Below are 27028 nucleotides of genomic sequence, written 5' to 3'. Positions count from 1 at the left end.
TCGAAGGGAGGTGGAGTGTATGTTGAAACTTGGGGTAATTGAACCTTCCCGAAGTGAGTGGTGTAGCCCAATAGTACCAATAGACAAGCCAGATGGGTCACTACGATTATGTATCGATTTTAGGAGGGTGAATGCTATCTCCAAGTTTGATGCATATCCCATGCCTCGAGTAGATGAACTCTTAGACAAACTGGGGCAAGCTCGGTTTATTTCAACTCTGGATCTGACGAAAGGATATTGGCAAATTCCATTAACGAAAGCCTCTCGTGAGAAAACGGCATTTTCAACCCCAGAGGGTCTTTTTCAATTTTGTACTATGCCGTTCGGACTTCATGGAGCGCCTGCTACTTTTCAGAGACTAATGGACAGGGTTTTACAACCTCATCGAGAGTATGCAGCTGCGTATATCGATGATGTAGTCATTTATAGTTCTTCCTGGAGAGAACATTTGACTAGATTAGAAGCCGTCTTACAGTCTCTGAGGAGGGCGGGGCTCACAGCGAACATGGCAAAGTGCGCTATTGGAAAAGAAGAAACTAAATATTTAGGTTTCATAATGGGTAAGGGTAGAGTGAAACCGTTGGTTTCAAAAGTCCAGGCTTTGTTGGATTCACCGGTACCTACCACGAAAACCCAGGTGAGATCACTGTTAGGGTTGGCTGGTTATTACCGCCGCTTTATTCCACACTTTTCCACTATAGCCGCCCCTCTCACTGATCTCACTAAAAAGAACGCTCCAAATAAAATTAAGTGGAGTGCAGAGTGTCAGACAGCCTTTGAATCTATTAAAACTAATTTGAGTCAGGCCCCAGCATTAATAAGCCCGGATTTCAGCCGAGAGTTCGTCCTGCAGACAGATGCATCGCAGACTGGTCTGGGGGCGGTTCTGTCCCAGGAGAGAGATGGTATAGAACACCCGATACTATACATCAGTCGGAAGTTACTGCCCAGAGAACAGAGGTATTCGGTAGTGGAGAAAGAATGCCTGGCAGTGAAATGGGCAGTGGAATCTTTAAAATACTATCTTCTGGGACGACCCTTTGTACTCATCACAGATCACGCTTCTTTAAAGTGGTTAGACACGATGAAGGATTCAAACGCTAGGATTACGCGGTGGTACCTGGCGCTCCAACCCTTCGCCTTTCAAATAAGGTATCGTGCGGGTAAGTTACATCAAAATGCTGATTTTTTTTCCCGGGAGGGAGGTAAAAGGGAAGGGTTAGAGGTTTCCGAGTGTTCCTTCGGCTCCACTCTGAGGGGTGGGATATGTGATGAGTCAAAGGGGTTTCGGTCTGTGATTCAGCCTCCCGACAGTAGGTGGCATCAAACCAACTCGGGACTTCCCTTACCAAGATCTCGTGACCATGGCAAAAGTCATCTTTTGAGGGGCGGCACCTTGGTGAGGGGCGGAAGTACGAGTATGTAACTTCCAGCCACTGGAGTCAAGTGAAGGATAAGGACACGTGTCGGTTGGGGATTGGTGTTCCACTGACTACAGAGGCGGGACATTACATACTAAAGGGAACGTACTACTGTGTTCGGGGTTGGTCCGAAAGTAAAAGTAGGAGGAGTAACGGGTGAAGGGAGAGACTGGTTTTGTGCAGCGGGTTTTTTTTTTTTGAAATACTAACATTTCTTTTGTCTTTTTTTTTGTTTATGATCACCACGAAGACAAATTAAAGACGAGTCATCAGTTTGTTTTGGATTTCACCCCTGCACTCCTTCCCTCACACCATTTTGTTTTTCTTTTGTTATTTAATCCTTTTTGTTGTGTATAGAAAATAAAAATAAATTATTTTATTTCTGTACACATAAATTACTGTCTGGACATTCCATTTAATACACTCTCGCCTCACAGCTTATCTTTATAATTTTGTTTTATTTATCATTCTTTTTAATTTCCTGTTTTCTTCAACTGTTTTTAATGAATCCCATCAATGTAAGCCTCCCTTTCAATTGTCTCACTTGAAATGATTTATTTTCAATTCCAGATACTGGAGGCGAGGTCAACCTACTGATAGTTATTACGAGAGATGTGTGCTGATGAATCCTCAAGAACATTTTCAGAACAACTGGAGGATCGCAGACTGCAGTAAATACAAGTACAGAAGAGTATGTGAAACACGGGCGGTGCGTCTGATAGTTTAAATCAGGTTCCCTTTCAATTCAAAGACGACCACCAATATGACTATGGGATATCCCTGCCCATTGGATAGGTATTCTGAGCTCTCTATGTCAGAACTGCTGATAGGCCCCTTCCTGGGATGACGCACTTGGTCCCACCCACAGAGGGGTTAAAACCATCATCCTGAGGAAGCCATTTCTCTTTTTTCCTTCTCAAAATGGTACGGTAAGAGCCTCTGTGTTCAGCTGAGTGTGTTTATAGAAAAGAGCTTCTCGAGTTGAATCGAGTTAGTTGTATTTCCCTTGCATTCATGCTGAAAGCTAACTCACCACTTTCCCAGAATCAACGACTCTGTAAAAGTCAGAGCCTTTTGCCTTTCTGTCTTTCAGCAGCTTCCTTGCTTGCGTGGTAGGCCGCTCTTTCTTATCTGTCTGTTGTGTGTGAGCGACTGCCTGTGCAGTCACCCTGGCGAATGGTTGTCTATTTCCTTCTTGGGAGAACACAGTTACTCCAAGGGGATAGGCCCACCCACCTCGGTATGCTCTCCCCTATCTGTCTATTGCTACATTGTTTTTTTTGCTGTCTGCTTTCAACTCGCCCGCCGTGGCTTCGGCCCTTGTGTCCCCCTGGTCTATGCTACGTGCTGACCAGGTGTGTGTGACAGTGTGGTTAGGGTAAACACCCATTGCATAGTGCCCCCCCATGGTGCTTCGGAACCGCAATGCACAGATAGCCTTTGCTACTTCGGCATCTAGGTGCGCATGGTGCTCGTTGCCATTGCACATGGTGCCCAGCACTACAGCGCCAGTGCATGGTCTCACGGCACTGCATGGTCTCACGGCGCTGCATAGTACGCACGGTGCATGTGGTGTAATCATTGCTTGAGCGCACGTGATATATATTATAGCTCACGGTGTACCCAGTGCAAGCAGTGTTCGGTGTATGTTGTGTTCAGTCAGTGCAAAACACGACAATATGATGTCAAGCAAGACTGGGTTCCATGCCTGTACATCCTGTAGGGCCAACATCCTTCAGGTTGACAGGCACACCCTCTGTGTGTGGTGCCTGGGCGTCCAGCAGAGAGAGAGAGAGAGAGAGAGAGAGAGAGAGAGAGAGAAAGAGAAAGAGGCGGTCTGCACTATCTGCATGGATTTTCAGCCCCGGGTGAAGGAGAACAGGTTGGAGAGGGCCATGGGGGTGTTCCCTGTCCTCACTGGCCAGACCGTCAGTGGCTCTTGGATCCCCAGAGCCCCTCCTCCATGAACTGTCCTAGAACCCCCTGCTGGACATCCTCGGTGCACAGGCTCCTTGTAGTTGCTTCCCATACCCACAGACGAGAAGTGTCAAGCGGACTAAACAGGCCAGAGACATGATTGACCTCAGAGCACAAAGGTCTCGACAGGCACCTGCGGCTCCTGCCGCAGTCCCAACTCCAACCTTGCACTAAGTACTGGACCCTACCTCTCCTAGGGGAGATCAGGGTGAACGGGAAGAAGCACCTCAGCTGACACAGGAGGATATGCTCTCGATAGCGCCCTGCAGGGACCGAGCCTCCATCTCCTCTGGCATGGATGTAGGAGGGGAGCCTGAACCCCTGCTAAGGTGGAACCTTACTTCGAGGTGGCCTCGTAAGCCAGTGCTCCACCGCTGTCGGATTCGACATCGGCACTGACGGGGCACGCGGCAGCATTTCTGCAGGTCCCCTGGACACCAGTGGCAGAGCCACACCAGTCTGTATTTCGGATGTCGCCGATGACCCCTTGGCCTCAAAAGTTCCCGGCCTTCTCGTACTTCATGGAGTAGGTCTGCTCCTCTTGGGAGCGTCTGTCCTCAGCTCTAAGCATGCTGAAGCAGGATGCAGAGCTTGCCTTCCTGGAAGGCGTGGACAAGTTGGACCTAGCGAGGTTCCCCCAGTAGACTCCACTATAGCGGCCTTGGTCAAGGTCCCATCTGTGGGAGGCTCAGCCAGAGACCTGGCGTGTCCGAACCCACAATGCAAGATGACAGAGATGCACCTTAAATGGGCATTCACAGCAGAGGCAAAAGTAAATTTCCTGGCAAAGGCACCTCTCTCTGAGCTGGTGGCTACTGAACTGCGCCTCCTGTCCAGATCGCTGCTACATACAGTGCTTTGCAAAAGTATCTTGACCCTTCCTATGGTGTTCCATTTTGTGAAATTACAAAATGATGCATACACATTTATTTAAACTTAATATTTTATTTAAAACTTGAATGCTCAAACTGAAGACTTTTAAGGGTAAAATATGTTAAAGTAAATGTCAGCAGAAACTAAAGAGAAAAAAAATTAAATATATTGATTGCATAAGTATTCAGACCCGTCAACTCAATATTTGGTGGAAGCACCTTTGGCAGCAATTACAGCTGCAAATCTTTTTGGGTAAGTCTCTACTAACTTTGCACACCGACTTGGTGAAATTTGTGCCCATTCTTTGTGGCAGATTTGCTCATGCTCTCTCAAGTTGCTTGCGGATCGCTTATGGACAGCAGTTTTCAAGTCTTTCCACAGATTCTTAATAGGATTTAAGTCAGGACTGACTGGGCCACTCAAGGACATTCACTTTCTTATTCTTAAGCCACTCCAGTGTAGCTTTGGCCTTGTGCTTTGGATCATTGTCCTGCTGTAAGGTAAATTTTCACCCAAGTTTTAAGTCTTTAGCAGACTGAAACATGTTTTCCTCTAGTATTTACCTGTACTTTGTTCCATCCATTTTTCCTTCAATCCTAACAAGATTTCCAGTCCCTGCTGAGGAGAAGCATCCCCATAGCATGATGCTGCCACCACCTTGCTTGAATGTAGGGATGGTGTTGCCTGGGAGATGTGCTATGTTGGGTTTGCACCAAACGTAACACTTGGCATTTAGACCAAAAAGTTCCAATTTGGTCTCGTCTGACCACAACACCATTTGCCACATTTTTGCAGGATCACTCAGGTGCTTTGTTGCAAACTCTGTGCGGGCTTTGAGATAACATATTTTTTAATGGCTTCCTTCTTGCCACCCTGCCATACAGGTTACTTTTGTGAAGTGTTTTGGATATTATTGACTGATGCACATTTTTTCCCATCCCATCAATATTTTTTGTACCCTTCTCCTGATCTGTTCTTTTCAATGACTTTATCCCTGACTTGCTTTGAAAGCTCCTTGGTCTTCATGGTTGAGTCTTTGCTTGAAATTCACTACCTGACCAAGGAACCTCACAGAGACAGATGTTTGTATTCTGAAATCATGAGAACCACTAATATTGCACACAGACAGAGACCATTCAACCAGTTGTGTGGCTCGTTAAGGTCATTTTGTGCACTTGAATTAATTTAGGTTTGCCACAGCAAAGAGTTTGAATACTTATGCAATCATGACTTTTCCATTTTTGTTTCATATTAATTATCTATTTACTTCTTTTTGTTTTTGCTTTGAATGTGTGGAGTAGGTTGTGTATATAACACATATTAATTCCTACTTCAAAGTGTCATGACTGCAAGCTTTAAACCAACAAAATGTGAAAACTGTGAGAGGGTCTGAATACTTTTGCAAGGCACTGTATATCCGGTCTTCGAGGGCAAGCACTTTGCCAGAGCCAGGCTTGCCTAATAGTGGCTTATAGACAGCTATGGCTGAGAAAAGCCAGAGTTCCTGATGTGGAGAAGCCCACCCTCCTAGATGTGCCAATATCCCCAGGACATACCTAAACCTGAGGCTTCTCAACAGGTTCCTAAAAGAAAGGAGGTTCCAGTTGCTGACTCACCGTCACATTCTCCAGTCAGTCCAGCTGCCTTTCGGCCTCTCCCTAGCTCCTCGTACATTTTCAAAGTGCATGGACTCTATCCTGGTCCTGCGGCTGCAGGGGATCAGAGTAATAAACTATCTTGATGACTGGTTGATCTGTTCCCAGTCAAGAGAGGTAGCAGTGGCCCACACAGCGGTCATGACAGAGCATCTGGCAAGGCTGGGCCTCACCATCAACGATGCAAAGAGTCGGCTTTCACCAGTGCAGTGCACGACGTACTTGGGGCTCCGGCTGGACTCCACTTCCTCCCAGTGCTAAGAGGTACACATTCGTCGGTCCGGATGGACAACACAACAGTGGTGGCATATGTCAACCACCAGGGTGGCCTATGGTCCCCAGGGTTGAATCCTGTTGCCTTCAGGTTTTTGATGTGGGTTCAGAGGAACTTGATGTCCCTGTGAGAAATATACATTCCCAGAGCAGAGAACTGGGAAGTGGACCTCCTTTTGAGGGATGGTCCCCTTCCGTCAGAGTGGTGACTCCATCCTCGGGTAGTGGAGCGAATTTGGGAACGATTCGGGAGGGTGCAGGTCGATCTCTTCACCTCGGTGGAGATTACACACTGCCCCCTGCAGTACTCCCTCCATTGCAGTTCTCCTAGTGGCCCCCAATTCCCTCTGCCCAGTGTGGGCACTGAAATGCTGCGTGGATAGGACAAGGGCCCTGCATCATTCTGACCAGCTCTTTGTCTGCCATGGGATACGGACCCTAGGACAGACCCTCTTAAAGCAGCGACTGTTGCATTGGACTGTCATGACTGTGTATGATGGAACTGGGAGGGTAGCCACACATTCCACCAGAGGGTTATTTACATCTTGGGCCCTCTTCAGAGAGGCCTCGCTGTCTGATATCTGTACTGCGCTTAGCTGTGCTATGCCCCATACTTTCTTCAGGTTCTACCGCCTTAATGTGGTAGATCCTTCCTTGCCCTCAATAAGAACAATGATCCTGGAGGGTCCTGGAGGTTGCACTCTCGCACTGCTAATGTTCGGTTTACCCTCTGTTGTGCAGTTATGAAGTGTCCCTCATATGCTGCAGTTCCTTCTCCCTCATATTTGTGGTCGTCTTCGAATTGAAAGGGACCGTTAGATTACCTACCATAACCCTCGTTCCCTGAAAGAAAAGACTACCACCAACCACGAGGTCAAATCGGTCGCCCTCACGGGTTCGATGGAAAAAGAGAAATGGCTTCCTCAGGATGATGGCTTTAACCCCACGGTGGGCAGGACTGAGCGCATCATCCCAGGTAGGGGCCTATCGGCTGCTCTGATATAGAGAGCTCTGAATACCTATCCAATGGGCAGGGACATCCCATAGTCATGTTGGTGGTCATATTCTCTTTCTGGAAATCCAGGGTTACGGTAACTATCACCTCTGTAGCACTATTTAAGAATAAGTAAGCTCAAATTACATTTCAGAGTGTTTCTTCACCTTAGCCTTTTATGATACTTGAAACCTGAGTGGTTCTTATTGCAATATAAATATTGTGTTTTACTTGTTTTTAGTCTGTGTTAAAGTGCTTTGATCTGACTTCAGGGGCTGATATTCAGTTCTAGTTGTCAAAAGGAACCCTGATGAACATCAGTATCAAATCAATCGATTTCAATAGATTTTCAGTGTTTCCGCCATTCTTAATTAACTGCTAATATTGGAAAGGAGAAACAATATCATAGTATTTATACAAAATATCATAGTATTGTTACAAAATGAAAAACAAAACACCTTGAGAGCACTTAAATAACTACAATATAGATGAGGGCTGGTTCTAGTTTTTTTTTTTTTTTTTTTAAATGAACAGGAGTTTACCAAAAAATCATTAAAGACTGGAATAAATGCTTTGAAAATATGACCCTTTCTTACTACTGTAAAAACACTGATCTAAGCTGAGTTAAATATAGCACATTCTGAACTCAATTTCCTAACACAGGCTAAATAAAAGAAAGATAAGAACCACTAAACAAGCATTATAGAAAGAGCAGCAGAAGAGTGTGAAAGTGAAGAACAATATCATTTGAACAGGGTGAAAGTGAACAATATCATTTGAACAGGGTGAAAGTGAACAATATCATTTGAACAGGGTGAAAGTGAACAATATCATTTGAACAGGGTGAAAGTGAACAATATCATTTGAACAGGGTGAAAGTGAACAATGTCATTTGAACAGGGTGAAAGTGAAGAACAATATCATTTGAACAGGGTGAAAGTGAACAATATCATTTGAACAGGGTGAAAGTGAACAATATCATTTGAACAGGGTGAAAGTGAACAATGTCATTTGAACAGGGTGAAAGTGAACAATGTAATTTGAAGCTACTTTTCTATGTGGTCAGAGTTATGTAAAAGACAGACCAGAATTGCCTCCTTTCATTACATTTGAATATGTTTGTGTGTGTCTGTCTGTACAGTATGTAAGGTAAACTAGTCGTAGTAGTAGAATTATTTGTTTGCTTGCATTTTTACAACTATTTCTACATGACTTATAAGATGTGGAACAATAAAACAGCATCCTTAGTGATCATTTTCTACAAAAGCAAAGAATGCATTTCAATTTGAATTGTAATAAATAACAAAGTCTCTGCAATCTGTCATACAATCACAGGTTGCATGATGTTTTACCCAAGAACCTGTAAAAGAAGTATTGACAGTTTGTGCAAAACTGAGAACCTGTATAGACATGTAATGTTTTATTTTTTGTAAATCAGTCTTAGATACTTGCATGAAGGATACTCAGTAGTAATGTTTCAGATGCACATTGTAGAACACAAGTAGCTGACATGTTTGTATTCATAGAAGAACAGTACTTGTGCACTCTGAATGAAAATAAATTCCAAGAAACTACAGTATATTGTTCTCTTGTGAGTCTAATCTTTTTTGCTCTTCTGTATAACAAGCAGTAATCATTTGACCTGCTTTCTCAAAGTTGACAAACATTTCCACAAATCCTGTTTTAGATTTCTTTTTTCTGAAGGTGGCAAATAAATACTTGATCTTGCAATTATAAAAATAGAGCAATTATTTTTGTGAGCATAAACAAAGCATTCTCAAGGGAATGCCATATCATATTGAATGGTTTGTGAACAGGAAGTAAAGTGGCTTTTGTTTCACTTCACCTGAGCTGTGTCGTTGGGGTCTGACCATCTTACTGGCTGCAGTTTTATTATTTTTATTTGAGGTTGTTTTATGATTTCTCCACCAGATGGCGCGGGTGCCAGTTTACAAGAGTCCTGTACGGGTCCGATTTTTACGACCTGCTTCCGACCTGGACCCACTACTACAGGACCCGACCCGAACCCGCAACCCACTGCAACACCTTCTCCTTACCAGCAACCCCCAACCGACTCGCTTTAATAAGACCTGCAACCCGACCCAAACCCGCAAGTGTTTGTCCTTTACCTAATGCCTGTGCCGACCAACTCTCTCACCCTCTCTCATTCACACATAGATATCTCTACCATTCTCCACGGATTGAGTTTACACAATAGGCTGTACAGCATGGTAGCTTTCTGTAATGGTCTGGATATATTTGAACATTGTAACATATTAACTATCTCTACTTTACTATAAAATACTTCACACAAACATAATGACATGTTTTACAAGCAATGAATCCAGTCACATGTTCATTATTTTCATTCGCTAGGATTCCAAAATAATTCCACACTTGTGATTTAGCTCTCGAACTACATGATATAAACCTGCACTATCTTTTGTTTCGCCTCGTTCACAAACATTTTTAATATCACCAAGCAGACGTGATAAAAAGATCGTACGGACGTATCAAAAACAATCAAGAACAACACTGCTTAGTCAGCTGACTCCTCCCTAATCGCTTCCTGCTTTAGTGTAGGAAATACTGGTACAGTACATTTACACAGAAAAATTCAAACCGCGAAAATGCTCACATTCCGACCCAAGCCCCACCCGCTTTTGCGGGTCACCCGCAGGTACCCGACCCGATGCAGGACTCTACCGCCTACCCTGATACCAACGATGGTAGCAGGCAGGTTGGTGATGGCGCACTCAAAGGTGCCCAAAATAATGAATCACAAAAGGAAAAAGAAAAAAAGGGAAAAATAAAACACAGAAATAAAACTACAAAACAAAACTGCTGCTTAGGCAGTGCCCCCACTGCCGCTAAGCCGGTCAGCTCGGGACTCCGTCCTACACTCGGCTATGTTCTATACACTGGGGTGGCCAGTGTTCCCTTCTAACTGCACACGTTCCCTTCGGGTATGTAACAATTGATTTTAATTATTATTCTTTTCTTTAGTCAAGGCTGTCTTCTTCAGACGTGCTTGCCTGTCTCGTTCTCTCGTTCCAGCCACTGGCATTCCTGCCTGGTCTTTGTTTACACTGACGTCCTTAGCCAGTGTCACTGGGTATCCCCGGTCATGGCCATCCAAATGAATAACAGACATTATTTCTTACAGGTCGAGCGACCCCCCCCCCCCCAAGGCTCACCTCTCAACCACTCAGAGATAGGGAAAGACAACACACCTTCACCCAATCTCTCTGTGTCATTGCCATGACTGACAGGTGGAACTTATGAGGCTGCTACCCTCTTCCTGCAGAACCACGCATGTGCCAGACAGTCAGAACAGATCTCGCCTATTACAGGCAAACATTAATCACTCGGCATCAGATACAGAAATACTTGGTCTAAGTTTGGCTATATTTCTCAAATGGTAGATACTTTAGTAATTTCCCTAATATGTCTCAAATGATAAATCAGGATCAAAGATGACCCCCCAACTCTTAATTTCTAGTTTAAGTTTTGACAAGAGACTGCAAGGGTCGAGCTCATGTAATCCCACATTTCCTTTTAGTTGGTGCTGTGATCCCACCAGCATAACCATAGTTTTATCTGAATTCAACATTAGAAAATTCAGTGACATCCAGTTGCTTGATATCTTTAAGGAAAGTAGCTATTAACACCCAGGCATAAGAAATTCCTTGCTTTAGGGACAAATATAGCTGGGTATTATTAGCATAGCAATGGAAGTTCATTCCGTGTCAAGGGACCTAGAATGGACTCCTGTGGAACACCACAGACAATTTCCGATAACAGCGATTTTACCTCCTCAATAGAGACAAACTGAAACCTAACAGAATAATAAGATTTGAACCAGGACAGGACAATGCTGGACAGTCCTACTAGGCTTTCAAGATAATTTAGTAGGATGGAATGGTCTACAGTATCAAAGATAGCACTTAGATCAAGAAAAATTAATACTGATCGTTCACAACTCTGACAAGGGCTGTCTCGGTGCTGTGTGCAACACGACAACCAGACTGACACTTCTTGAATATACCATTAAGCATGGCAGGTTGGAGATTGGTCTATAGTTACTAACGACTTAAGGGTCCAAATTGTGATTCTTAATCATAGGCTTTACCACAGCTACCTTAAGTGCTGAGGGAACTTTGTGGAAGGGGTGTGGGTAATTCACTGACTAAGAGACAGACAGGTGTAATTGAAAACACCACACAGGTGCCCAGTTTTATTTTTGACCAGTTCTTACTTTTTCCGGCAGAGGGCACTGTTGACCGTGGGCTGCCTATCAACGATGATAGACAGCACCACGGAAATACCACAGATGGTAAGCGAACAGCAAGTGCACTCGCAGGTGCTCAAAGAAATAATAATGAAAACAGAAGGCAAAAAGAACAAGGGAAATAAAAGGTGCTGCACTCGGCAGCGTTATCCCGGTCGCCGCTACCCGCCCGACCCGGATCACCGTCCTACTCTGTCAGCTAACTAGCCTGCTCTTTTACAATATGCCGGGATCTGCCCAAGGGTTCCTCGCTCTCTCTGTCTCGCTGTGAAACTCTTTCTTTTCTCCCAGCTGATTCCCGGTCCTGAATCAGAGCCACCAGAGTCAGTACAGATCTCTCCCTGCTACAGAACTGTACCGGAGGAAAGTGAACCATTTATATATATTTTTTTCAATGTAGTGTGGCAAAGTGGTTTATTGTAGACAGGTGCAGGGGTGATGCAGTGCATGAATGAAGCAGACAGAGATAATTATAATCCAGTTTAGAAATGTTTTATTATCTTTGTAGGTCTGGTGACCAAACAATAATCCCAGGCAATACACAGCAATATGTATTGCACTGTTCTAAATACACAGGTATGTTAGTGCAATTTCAATCAATCATAGTTGCAGGTCCCAAATAATAAATACAGTTAGTACATCCACAACATGCAAACACAGTCACCAGTCCTGGGTGCATGCTGTAGTGCTTGTGGTGAGTGATGTAGTCGGCCATGTTCCTCGGTGATATAGTCCTCGGCTCACCGCACACCAATGACCCATCTAGTCTGGGTAGGCACCTGGGGGCTTGCCTGTAAGCTGCCCAGAGCTGCATTGTCCTCCAGTGTGAAAAAGTACGAAGTTGGCTGCACACACATGCAAGTAGGACAGTGTGTGTTCATCTTCGCGTACCCCAATCATGTATTCTTTTATTCTTGTAAATAAGTTTCAACAAAGTTTTCAAACGAAAATAATAATAATAATAAAAAAAAAACAATTGGCAACTACTAAATAAAACAAATGAAAATGCAGGATATAATCTAAGGAATCCAGTAACCTCAAAAATTCAAAGCAGTTAGAATCAGAATCAATGTCACCCAAGAAAATAATTGTTTTCTATTTGACTGTCAATATAGATGACAGATCCCCAAATTCAGCAGGTTTGAATTAGGTGGTCGATAAATAAGTACAATATGAAAAGTTAATGAACTGTTTAATTTTAAGGTTAAAACTTCAAAAGATGAATAACTTTCAACAATTTCCTGTTTGATTCTAAGTTCACTACAGAAAACAACAGCAAGTCCACCTCCCCACCCAGTAGAGTGAGCTTTCTGGAAAAAATAAAGAACACTTGGGTAGAGAAGCATCAATCATGGAAATGTTGTCATTCGGTCCAAGCCGAGTTTCAGTTAAAGAGAGAATATCAATGTTGTAATCCTGAAATAAGTCACTAATTAACTGAGCTTTACTAGCCAGAGACCTGACGTTAAATAAACCTAGGCATGTGATTGAGCAGGGGTAATAGGAATTTGATGAAGGTTACAGTAGCACATAACTCTGTGTTTACTCAACGGGTATAGCAGGATACTTTAACCTGAATTTTACACAGCTCTTTAGATTCTCTCCCATCCCCAGTTCCTAGTTTATATGCCTTGCTATGTGATGTTTGATGCCATCAGCTAATCTGCTTGTCCCTGACCTATTTATGTGTAATCCTTCTTTCCTATAATTATCCAAAAAGCAGTCCCAGTTGTTTCTAAATCCCAGTCCTTCTTGCACACATCAACCAGCCAGCCAAGTATGTAAGGCTGTACTTCTACTGAATACTTCATCCCCACCACCAACAACAGGTAGTTGACCAGAAAGAATAATTCTGCATCCTAGCATTTCAGCTGTCTAGTTAAGGATTTAAAATCCTCTTTCAGAATTTCAGATTTTCTACTCCTCGTGTACCAGAATGTACAATGATCAGAGGCACTTTTCTGTGATTTAACAATTTGTGCACTCTTTATTCAATATCCTTTACTTTTGCTCCAGGGAGGAAGGTAACAACCTTATTTACAGGAGCTTTCATTGAGTGCTAGGTAGTCATTGCTCAGTGCTTGGAATCTATTAGCTAGATCAATCTCCTCTCTATGCTGATGGCTTGGTATTGGCATCCTGTTTATACTTTTTCTAACAGTTACCCAGTCCCCACTCACTTCCTGCCTTTCATCAATATGTACCTTCTCAGGTCCCTCTACACATACAGTTCCACTGTCATGCTGTGGCACTGAAATGTCACATGGAGCAGGTGCATTTATAAAGTAAAATCAGAGGCGTTTTCAGTCTCGCCTTCAGTATCCAAAAAGTGTTATTCATTTTATTAAAACTGTTTTCAATGAACTGCTCATTTTTGTTTTCATGCTTCTAAGTATTCCAATTTGTTTTTCAAGTTCAGCAACCTTCTGCATTAAAGAATGCATGACAGAACATTTCTTACAAATAAAGTCTTCCTTAAATTCATATGTGTTGACCACCATATACATTTCACAAGTAATACAGATCATAGTTCAGAATCCATAGTGTGTGAAAAACAAGAAATAAATAGGATTTATAACAATTTAAAAAGGAAGAGAGCAGTCGAACAAATGGTGGGAACTGAATAATAAAAACAAAAGGTAAAATTATAACACAGCTTATGAGTGACTTAACACTGTTCTGGACCCAACACAGTTCTGCTCAACGAGCAGACTAGCTAGGACAAGTACAGATAGCCAGCAGCACCTCTCACAGAGGTCACATGGTGGGGGCCAAAGGGGTTGCCACTGAGCCAGAGAAAGCTGAGGTGGTACAAGGGTGGCTGACACTGCTGGTGTCAGTCTACCAAGTGAGGGGCTTCCTGGGGCTGGCCTCCTATTATCAGAGGTTCATCTGGGGGTTTGCCGACATTGTCTGTCCACTGCACTCCACCACAGAAAAGGTGAAGCGGTTCAGCTGGACTGAAGAGTGTGACAGAGAGTTCCACCAGCTCCAACATGCACTGGCCATAGCCCCCGTCCTTGCCTACCCTTCCTGCTCGACACTGATGCCAGTGATGTGGGACTTGTAGGCATGCTGTCTCAGATGGACCCCGAAGGGGAATGAGTAGTGGCTTACTACAGTAAGGTCCTCAGCAAGACCGAGAGGAACTACTGTGTCAACCGGAGGGAGCTGTTGGCAGTAGTCAAGTCCATTCACCACGTCTTGCCCTATCTGTACGGCAGGCCCTTCATTGTCAGGACAGACCAAGGTTCACTACAGTGACTCCTCTGCTTCAAACAACCAGAGAGGCAGGTAGCGTACTGAATCGAGGTGCTGCAGGGGTTCAATTTCTGGTTCTAACACTGAGACAGCTGGCAGCATGGGAATGGGAAGCCAACCATGCGAGGTTGCTCAGTGCTGATACTGCGAGCACCTGGACCTGAAAGAGGTGAGCCACAATGCCGGAGAGCAAGTGAGCGTGGTCACCACTGATGGAGGGGTGCTGATGGAGGTCCAGGAGGAAGACCTGGCCCAGCTGCGAACAAGCGACATAGAGCTTGAGTTTCTGATCCGCCAGCTGGAGTAGGGCTGCCAGTCTGCATGGGAAGAGATCACACTCTCGACAGGGGCCAAGGAGCTTTATGTACAGTGGGACGCCCTGGAGTTGAGAGGGGGAGTACTCCACCAAGCCTGGATCCACTCGACCATTCGAAAGTGATGCTGGCCCCTGGTTGGCCTGGACACCTTTCACTTTGTATTGGCGAAGACATTGCACCGACTGCGGGACCAGTTCTACTGGTGCTTTTGCAGGCAAGTTGTGGAAACCCACTGCTGGCAGTGCGACGCCTGCACAGACCATAAAGTACCCCTGGGACAGTTGCTGGTGCCCCTACAGAGCTGCCAGGTGGGGGCCGCCATGGAGAACGTGGCTGTGGATGGCCTTTCCTGAGGTCTGAGAAAGGAAACCAGTTCGTACTCTTGGCAATGGACTATTTCACAAAGCTGCCCGAGGCATGTGCTCTACCACACCAGAGCACGGCCACAATTGCTTTTTTGAGAGCAGGGCCTTTGCAGAGGTGTGCAAGTGGATGGGGATCCGAAGATGCACACCACCCTCCTCCACCCCCAGTGCAATGGGCTCATTGAGCGATTATACCGCACCCTGGCTATGCAACTGGTCAACTGGACCAACCAGGACCAGAAAGACTGGGACCTACACACACTCCAGTCTCTTCTCGTCTATCAGACAGCTGTCCAGGAGTCCACAGGGTGTACCCCAGCAGCTTTGGTAGACTAACTGGAGCAAAGGACAACCCCGCTCTGGCCGGCCTCGACTACGTGCACAACCTGGAAGACCGGTTGGATCAAGTCAACCAGTTTGCATGGGATCGGCTAGCAGGCGCTGGACTGTGGCAAAAACGGTCCTATGATGTGCAAAGCAAGGGACAGGACTTCCAACCAGGTGAGCGGGTCTGGGTGCACTGCCCCTGGTGAAAAAACTGACCAGCCTGTGGGAGGGGCCCTGTGAGGTTCTTCTCTGCCTCTCAGAGGTGGTGTACCAGGTCCTATTGAGGACTTGAGTACAGAAGGTGGTCCTCTATGGGACCAGCTCACCCCCTATCAGCCGGGGGTTGATCAAGGGGGGAGCACACTACACCATTGGACTCAGGGGCCACACAGCCGTCACCAACCAGAAGAGGGCCCATTGCTGACCACGACAGCATGTAGTTATTTGAAGTCAACGTTGCAGAGAAGCTTGTAGTTGTTTTTGAATAGTCTGACAAAGCGATTTCTTGCAGTGCACTGAGTCCACATGATTGAAAAATAAAAACTTTCTTTATAATCAAGAAAAAATAAAGAAATTGTAGCACAATATTTTCTTTCTTAGCAAAGCATTCAAATGTTTAATGATTTAAGTAAGGCTTTTGATATATTATATTTGAAATGTCTGTACATTCACGAGTTCACAAGAATACTGTTTTTGTAAAAGTTAACATATTCTACCATTGAATGCAATTATAATTTAATTCTTAACTGAACCATCTCCATCGTACACTAGATGGCAGTATTACACTATTTTCTTACTGAATTACACAATAGTACTCACGATGCATGTTAGAACCTTAGCATGTCCCTGTTATCAGTTTTAAGATATAAGATGTAAACAAAAAGTAGTTTGAAGCTCAATAATTAGTCTGATGAAGATTTAAACTCAATTTACAAAGTCACATCTGGCTGACCCACACAACAGGGAATGTTTTGTTCAGCAGTTCTCTCAATTAATAATCCACTTTCCAAAAAATGTTACCTTTAAATAATGTCTACAGTGTGGTGGTTTGGCTCATTTAAATACAGAAGACATTCTCTGACTTACATCCATCTATTGATAGGCAGTGTATTAACAATTACAAATAGTCCCCACATTCCCAGGCAGTCTCCCATCCAAGTATTAACCAAGCCCAACCTTTGCTTATCATCTGAAATCAGACAAGATAATCAGACTTTTATTTTTATTCATTATTCTTACAAACTTCCAAAAATAAAGAATCATATACAATACCTAACCAAAAAAAAAAAAAAAAAAAAAATGTGTACGGGCCATTTCATTTTGTACATTAACTGTTAATGTACATTATTTATTTTCTGTTAACTGTTAGTTAATATATATATATATATATATATATATATATATATATATATATATATATATATATATATAGGGCAGCTAAAACTGCAAACACCACTCCCGTATGGATGATCAATCAAACACCAGAGCCATATGGATTATCAATATTCAGATTGTTACTGTAGTAATGTTTAGCAAATTAAATCTTTTTTTTTTTAATTAACCCTAACCCTTACCTAAAAATTAACAATGTCTGTTAACAGTTAATAAACAAAAAAATTGCCCTGAAAATAAAGCATGATCAAAAAATCAAATCTCAGTCCATTCACATATAATACAGAACAAGATTTCAAATATATCAATTAATTACTACTTTAACAAAAATTGTACATTCATTGTCATATATTATCATATCCATTTCCTCTAGAGAAATATACAAAATGCATGCAACTGTGTTAGAAGATTCCAAATATACAATTTTACATGTGATGTACCAAATTGTATTAAAAGAGTAATTCACACTTTTTTATACACCAATACATTCAATATTAAATGTTGCATCATCCACTAAAAGTCAACAAAAAAATGTTCTGATGGTAATACAGTTTATAATGTTCAGTGCAATCTTTAAATGACTGTATATTCATAACATGATTCTTCTTTTGCATACAAGAACATGAGGAACATCATTTATATCCTTTAAAATGCAAACTTTCCATGAGGAACATCATCTAGCTGTATCTTCTAAAATGCAAACTTTCCATGAGGAACATCCTCTAGCTGTATCTTCTAAAATGCAAACTTTACATGAGGAACATCATCTAGCTGTATCTTCTAAAATGCAAACTTTACATGAGGAACATCATCTAGCTGTATCTTCTAAAATGCAAACTTTACATGAGGAACATCCTCTAGCTGTATCTTCTAAAATGCAAACTTTACATGAGGAACATCATCTAGCTGTATCTTCTAAAATGCAAACTTTATATGAGGGACATCATCTACCTGTATCTTCTAAAATGCAAACTTTACATGAGGAACATCATCTAGCTGTATCTTCTAAAATGCAAACTTTACATGAGGAACATCCTCTAGCTGTATCTTCTAAAATGCAAACTTTACATGAGGAACATCATCTAGCTGTATCTTCTAAAACGCAAACTTTATATGAGAAACATAATCTAATTCTATCCTCTGAAACATAAACTTTTCATGAGGAACATCATCTACCTGTATCTTCCAAAATGCAAACTTTACATAAGGAACATCATCTAACTGTATACACAAAAATACAAACACGTAGACAAGTATATAAATAGCATTATACATTTGGAATAGAAAAGGCATGCAATAGTGTTACAAAAATTCCAGTATACATTTATGTATGCCATGTACCCCTTGTTTAATCTTTTAGTTTCTTCAGGGCCCCAATGTTTTTGAATCTACTTCCATATCTGGATGAAATCTTACCAATGCAGGGCTTTATTGCCACCTTCCTCCTTCTCAGCAGGTTCTTTGGCATGATTCCAGCCCAGTTCCCTGAAATCAAATATGGTCTTGTGTTTTCATTTTTCCGTTCACAATTAGAAAATTAAAAAACTGGTATTTTGGTGAAAATTACCATAACTTTGTTTTTTGGTTTCTTAAACAAAAAGAAAAGAGAAAGAGTCTGTGGCTCAAAATTACACCTCTTTCTTTTTTAACGGCTGTTGAAAAAAATGGAAAACAAAGCAACAATGTACCTTGAAACTACACCACCCACTCGATGTATCACAGGTGTCGGGGTCCAATACAAATCCGCTATATATCGAGGGCCGCCATATAGCGAAGGACCCATAGAAAAACAAATAGGCTAATAATAAATACTCTACAACCACTCCCTCATTTTATCAGGGGATCAGGGTCCAGTATACAGTTTATCCTCTACTCAACCTGTTTTTTCTCATTTATTGTATAAAAAGTAGCACAATGTTTTACTTTGTACTTCTCAAATTAAAGGGTACATCAAGACCTTTTTATTTGATTTTGTTACATGTTCCCATGTGTTGCTAGAACTGTTTAAGTAAGGTGTGTGTATGTTTTTTTTTTTTGTTTTTTTTTTTTTTTTTTTTTTTTTTTTACATTTTGACCACTTTTTAAAATTGTTAAATTGCATTCCCTGCCTCAAGATAGCTTCACATTTACCCACATGGACCTCTCAGAACTACATTTCCCATGTATGTACATTACTGCATGCTGTACACGAGACGAATACTTATCATCAAGAAAGTCCAGGCTTCTTTCACTTATCTCTGTTACTCTCCGTTCCAAACACTACATGTGTTCCCACTCCTGCACAAGAAAGCCACACTGAAAAATGGACAGACTCAAACCCCCAGAATGACCAACCAGTTTGTAAGAGACATGCTATTTATATTCAGGTGTGTAAAAAGGTCAATTATTCAATTAGTCAATACATAACAGGCATAACAAGTGAACTGAGTGGAGAAACTACTAAAAAATCAATTAAAACATAAGAACATAAGAAAGTTTACAAACGAGAGGAGGCCATTTGGCCCATCTTGCTCGTTTGGTTGTTAGTAGCTTATTGATCCCAGAATCTCATCAAGCAGCTTCTTGAAGGATCCCAGGGTGTCAGCTTCAACAACATTACTGGGGAGTTGATTCTAGACCCTCACGATTCTCTGTGTAAAAAAGTGCCTCCTATTTTCTGTTCTGAATGCCCGTTTGTCTAATCTCCATTTGTGACCCCTGGTCCTTGTTTCTTCCAGGTCGAAAAGTCCCTTGGGTCGACATTGTCAATGCCTTTTAGAATTTTGAATGATTGAATTAGGTCGCCGCGTAGTTTTCTCGGACATTACAACATGTTAAATCAATAATATATAAAATGAGCAGTAATCAAATCTAAATGTACAATTATAAAAATAACACATACAAGTGATAAATAACTATGAGAAAGATAACATGGACTTTATTGGACCTGTTACAATTATGCCCCAAAAGAACGAGTTTACAAATTGGAGGAGGCCATTCAGTCCATCTTGCACAGTTGGTTGTTAGTAGGCGGTGTGGTTGAGTGGTTAAAGTCCAGCGCTTGGAAATAGAAAGTAACTGGTTCAAATCCCACCTCTGCATTAACTGATTCACTATGTCACCCTGAGTAAGACACTTCACCTCCTTATGCTCCATCCTGTAGATGAGAGTGTATTGTACAGTATACTTCCTGTGGTAACTGTCACAGTTCATCACCCTCAATTACCACAAGGTCAAGTGATCAGAGACAGACATCTAATGAGTCTCCTACTTAATAAATAATACAATCATATTTGTGTTTGTAATGTTGTTTTATTTGTTGTAATTGAATTGCAGAGAATGTATTATTGGACAGTGCAGCAGCATCACAGAATGAGCTGACTGACTAGCAATCCTGTCCTGTTGAAAACAAGATTTTATAATTATTACTTTGTTTATGAATGATAATGAAATTGAAAACCTGTTTGTTCTCAAGTGTGTTTGTGAATATCACTCACCAAGACAAAAGCAAAGCAGAAGAAAAGTTCCACATGTGTTCTTCATTCTTGAATTGTTCTATCCACAAGTAGAAATGCTTTTGACAGACAGACAGTCTGAGTTGTGGGTGGAGCCCTGCACAATGTCATGTCAGAATAAGACACTGAAGAAAGAAAGAAAGCAAGCAAGCTTTTTTTTCATTTTCTGTACATTGGGGCTGATGTAAGGATAGGTATAGTGCAAACAAGCTGCAAAATCCAAATTGACAAGCAGCCAGACAATTATTTTGACTGCAGCCTATGTAAGTTTAGGAGTAATGTAAATTACTCAACACACACAAATACTGATCTGCAATCATGATAATGAAGGTTGCAGTGGGTGCTGCCTGTGCATCGGGCTGTTTGGCAGCTGCACTCACAGCCCATAGGTGAGGTAAGTTCAGAGTACAGACAGCAGTAATCACTGTAAGAGATTTGTGGAATAAGGAAATCAAACCATACAGAAAAAAAAAATGTCACAGGAAAGGCAGCAAAGTCCTCTTAGTGCACAGAAAAGAAAAGTTTTCTGAGGAGCAGTTGAGAGTCCTCAGCCAACAGTCAACATCAGTTATGCTATTAAAGAGGCCATATGGTCCTCTATAGTGGAGAAAATCAATGCTGTCAGTGTTAGCAGGAGGACAGTCAACCAGGTGATGAAAAGGTGAAATTCAGCTATTAGGTCTAGGATGACCTGTGTGTGACGACAATACCTTACCACCACATAGGTTGTGTGGTCCAGTGGTTAAAGACATGGCCATGTAACCAGGAGGTGCTTGGTTCAAATCCCAACTCAGCCAGTGACTCTTTTTGTGATCCTAAGCAAGTTATTTAACAAGCTTGTGCTCCGTCTCTTGGGTGAGACATTTTTATAAGTGACTCTGCAGCTGATGAATAGCTCACACACCCTAGTCTTGTATCTTGTAAAGCTCTTTGTGACAGTGGTCCACTGTGAAAGACACTATATAAAAATAAAGATTATTATTATTATTTTTATTATCTCTGACATCCCAAACAAAGTGACCCTGGTTTGAATATGCAGATCTTCTCTGTCTTGCTCTTCTCTGAAGATTTTCCTGCCTCTCCTCAACATGAGCCAACTGTAGTCGCATCAGGAAGTGCAAACAGCAGCTGTCCTGAGCCAGTGACAGTTCTCTGCAGGTGTGTGCTTTTATACAGCTCTTAATTACTTGCTTCTACATGGTTTGCAAGATATTTACATCTCATTATAATGTTTGTGCCACTTAGTATTCCAGATCCCCATCCAATTCCATACTCATTTCATCATTTGAATACATTTTTTTCATCATCATTTTGTCTGCAATATGGGTATTTTGCAGCCGCACATCACTTTGAATGTATCCTTACATCAGCCCCTTTATGTCTTCTCTTTGTATACACCCACATTTTTGGGAAATTCATAAATAAATATTATTGATAATAATGTGCCATAGTTATAATTAGTACATTGTGAAAAATGTGTTTTTTGTTGTTGTTAACAAAATTCTGCATTATGATCAAGCTTCTTTTATTCACTTCTCCAGCTTCAACACAATTTTGTTTTCTGTGCAATAAACATGGTTATATAACATTATGATGCAATGAATATGTATTTTATATTATAATAAGAGTTGGCATTAATTGAAAATATTTTACATTAAAGAGTAAAAGCTATCTAATGAACACATGTTGATTTGAAATTGCAGTGCGTCATTATGACCCGAAACATACCAGCTGTACTTACATTCTGAACATAATAGGAGAGTTCAATAGATTCACATTGAGTGCTTTCAGCAGGGAGCTGCGCTGGTCGCTGTTCATGGGACTCAACTGGTCTGACATGGAACTGCATTGGGCTAAAGGGCTTGAGGGATGTATCTCTGAATGTATTTCACATTCTGTGCTATTAATGTTTTGTCATCTCCTTATTGTTTGGTTTGTGCCTTGTTGTTTAATGAGGGAAGCATTGTCTGGTTGTGAATATTGAGTTTTAAACACTGACACTAATTGTCCTACACTGCTCCCTAGTGGGTATTTATTTGAATTGCAAGGTAACAGATAGTATGTCGTGTGAAATAAGAAAAAAAAAAAAAAAAAAAAAAAAAATCCATCAATCTTGACGCAGTATCTGAAAACACCGAGGTAGCAAGGCAGGAATTTCCAAAAAATAATGTGACGCTTGTTAATGGGGAGTTGCACCTGTTGTGTGCACGTAGATATTGGGGCTAGATAGTTCGTTTATATACATGTTAATTACAAGTTAATTGTCTTTTTGACGCATTAAATACATGTAAACATCTAGCACATTGTTGTTTCTTTGTAAAAGAAATTCTATGAAAGTTCTTTTTTTTTTTTTTTTTTTTATTAATAGCAAACATCATACAAATTACATGTTGTAATATGTATCAATATTACACTACCAGACCGTAAGAGGGAGCAGGGGCGTCATTATGAAGAATGTCTCTGAGTAGCTTTTACACAGAACATAGGCTGCACTGCCATCTTCACCAGCGAGACTCGCTCGGCAGGCAGCAGGAGGTTTTTGTATGAAGTGATATAGAGACTCTCACAGTGTGGGACTCAGAGCACAGATGTACGTGGCAGAGTCAGACAGCACAGCCGCAGTGATATTCAAATGAAAGGTCTTCTCTGTCTTGTCAGGAGATGGAGAGAAGCGATTTTGAAACCTTGGTGGAAGGTCCTCTGCCTGAGAATATTCACTGAGTATAAGCTGTGGGGCTTGATTGGGATCCTGGATGTACCAGAAGAGATATGGGGTACTGCTTGATGTTAAATCATATTTACAGTGTATAGTGGTGTCCTCTGTTTCTTTAACGAGAGTTGAATTTGAAAGTTGAGTCACTGTATCTCCCTGGATCATTTCTAAAAGAGGAGAGAAAGATATTCACTGTGAAATTAGAATGAAACAGACTCCAGATACAAGCTGCCTTACAGTAAATAGACAGATAAATAATCAATGCAACCACAAAGGAAATACATAGTTATGCTGCCTATATGTTAACAAACTGTAAAATTCTAGAACAGACTCCAGATAAAGTAACGCGAAAGACATTGTCACAATCTTGCCAAACGCTGTGAATAATTGTGTAACAGTTTATTTACCTATGATTAAACAGAGAAGTATCAAAGTAAAAACAGCACATTCCTGTTCCATTGTCAAAACTTTCAAACGACAAACCTCCCTCCACCGTCTGCTTCAATCTGCAGCTGAAACTGTGAAGAATGCGTTTCTATAGCAGTGATGTCATGAAACCAGTGCCCCACCCCCTACACAGTGCAACCCTTTATTGCGTCATCACTCTGTTTTGTTCACGGTTAGTCTGTTCTGTCTCAGAAGTGCAACAAAGATTTATTTTGATCAGTTGAATATGTCTATAAAATACACAAGCTTTCGAGACCACAGTGGACACTGCAGGTACAGGAAGATCCTCATTCAGGTTAGTTCAGTCTCAGACAATTAAAAAGAACACAACTCACATACAAAGGAATCTGGAAAACAACATTGTAACACAGAGGTGTTGTCATAGCATTCTATTGTAATGGGGACCATTGCTTTCAATTGGATTGTAAATATTATACTCACATTTATATTGAAGTGTGTAACTTTTTTATGTCAGAGTAATCTATAAATTAAGAAAGTAAATGTATACATTGGAAAAAAAAACTAAACTAAATTAAATATATTTTAAAATAAAAAGGTCTTGTTTTTATTCTGTAAGATATGGTTGATATTGGATTCCTAATAGTTGTTAGATAATAAGAGCTAAAACTAATTGTCTGCCTCTAGTTGCATTACCAGTTTATATGAATAGCAAAGCTATGGTACTTGTTAATAGTGTGAGTTTAAGCCGGATATAGACAAGCTGAGATGCTGTTGTATAGAGATCAACCAGTGCAGGTTCGTTAAATGAACTCTTATCTCATACATTGTATGAAGGCTCCCAGGAGTATGTGTAGCAGTAGATTATTCTCCATTGTGCGCGGGGCTCCCAGTCTGTGCTCTGCGCTCTGCCCAGGAAGTGATGTGCTGCTTGTTGCTGTGTTTTATACCCTGCAGGTGTCTGTGTTCGAGGTGGGGTGTGCCCGTGGATATTGAGGCTATATACTGTACAATACATGTTGATATATAGAGTAATAGTTACCAGCAGGTACAGATTCATGTGTACTGTTTTCTCTAGTAGAGTGCAGGGGGATAGTTACCAGCAGGTATAGATTCATGTGTACTGTTTTCTCTAGTAGAGTGCAGGGGGATAGTTACCAGCAAGTGGAGATTCATTTTAAGGAAAGTTGGCTGATTTAAATCAAGTCAATTTAAATCACTGATTTAAATCACCTGTTTTTTTTTTTTTTAAATAATTGATTTCAATATTTTTTCTTTTAATACCAATTTTGTATAGTTTAAGGAAAATACATGAAAAGTATGTTTTAAAAGCCTTTTATTAACACACAAACAAGATCTTAAACTCTTGCTGTCGATGATCTAAAATCTGCACCAGGTCCCATTTTCATTACTGGTGATATTCAACAATTCTGGTTTGTCCAATTGTGCCTCCTCATCACAGCAGTCTCCACAACAGCTCAGGAGGACTGAGGGTGGAGGATGTGATCAGATCTGTGTTCCGTATCAGGTTCGCTGCTGTGAGGGATGAGATTAGATCTGTGGTCTGTATCGGGTTCGTTGGTGTGAGGGATGTGATCTGATCTGTGGTCTGTATCGGGTTCGCTCGTGTGAAGGATGTGATCTGATCTGTGGTCTGTATCGGGTTCGCTCGTGTGAAGGATGTGATCTGATCTGTGGTCTGTATCGGGTTCGCTGGTGTGAGGGATGTGATCAGATCTGTGGTCTGTATCAGGGGCTGAGCAGAGAGGAACGTCAGTTGCTGTCCATGGTGCTGAAATGCCAAGCGATGAAACGGAACCAAGGCTGTAGGATTCAAATATTTTGTGTATTTTCAGATTTTCTTTTCATGAGCTCAAGATTTGCATAACTTTATAAAGTTTGAACTGCTCCTCTTGTTAAACCTCAATGTTATGAGTCACAGGTATTTCTGCAGTGCATATCTTTGTTCTACTTCTGTTAAAATTATTTTCTCATCCTGTGGGAATGTTGTCAATAGTTCCTCTGCGTTGGAGTTTCACATCCCTCTTGCATAGACTAAAGCTTGGAGTTTATTTTTACTTTAGTTACATATATAACAGATTATGTTTGAGAAGTATATGTTATTTTTGTTTTCTATGTATGAAAAAGTGGCACATCATGATGGTTTGTTTGTAGTGTTTACAGACAAGCTGAGGCTGCAGTCACACAGAACGAGCAGCAGACTACAGGTGTCTATTTTTCATCAACACCGCAGACATGTTTTTGTCAGTAGCTCAAGCCTGCTTCCTTCACTGTGGGCCTCAGAGCGGAAAAGAAAACTGCACAGTCTTGCATCTGTATCCCGCTGAGATTTAAATAGGTGAAAAGTAAATCAGAGAATCGATCCTCAACAGCTGCTGCTTTATCCCCATCTTCACCTCCTCCAGGTAGTGTATACCACTGGAGAATGTAGCACTGCAGGTATATGCTTCTGGAAGCTGAATGGGTAAAATTGCAGTGTATTGTAACCGACAGGTCTTCTTGTGCATGCAGTGCAGCAGGCCATTGTGTAACAGAGTCTCGATCTTCAAAACTGGAACCTGTGGAACGGAACAAGAGGTGATTTTAGGCTACAACACAACGATGTGTGGTCAGAATTATTTTGTAAATTGTTATTATAAAGATGCCTACAATGTAGCACTATAGTGAGACATTGTACCTATAACTCCAAGAACTGCGCACAGAAGCTCAATTCAGTTATTTGCAATGATTTTGTTCTTTAGGCAGATCTACGCCGCAGGCAGAATTACACGTCTCAAATCTGATTGCTTTACTACGGAAAGGAGGTTTTGCTTCAATGATATTTTTTACTTTTGATTGTTGAAATCTAGAGGGTGTTGTTCATGAATATTATATGAACTATTATATGAAATTATTACTCTACTTCTGAACTTCTTGTGAACACACCTATAATTTAAAAATAATGCATGAATACTTAATAGTAAAATATGATATAGAAAATGTATTACACTCACCCTAAGGCTGACACACTGATATCTTTCTCCAAGGCAGATTTTCACACTGACTCAAGCATCTTCCCCCAAGGCAGATTCTCATACCGACACACACGCACAAACACCTTCTCCTAAGGCAGATTCTCACACTGATAATAACACATTCTCTGAAGGTAGAGGACAACCATGACAAAACATAACAAATCTGTAAAAATAAATATTATTCCATATCTCTACATAAGTATATACGGCTGTCACAAGGCCGGCTGAGTGGTGA

This window comes from Polyodon spathula, chromosome 25, assembly GCF_017654505.1.
Source record: "Polyodon spathula isolate WHYD16114869_AA chromosome 25, ASM1765450v1, whole genome shotgun sequence".
NCBI lineage: Eukaryota > Metazoa > Chordata > Actinopteri > Acipenseriformes > Polyodontidae > Polyodon > Polyodon spathula.
Note: the sequence above shows the minus strand (reverse complement) of the source record.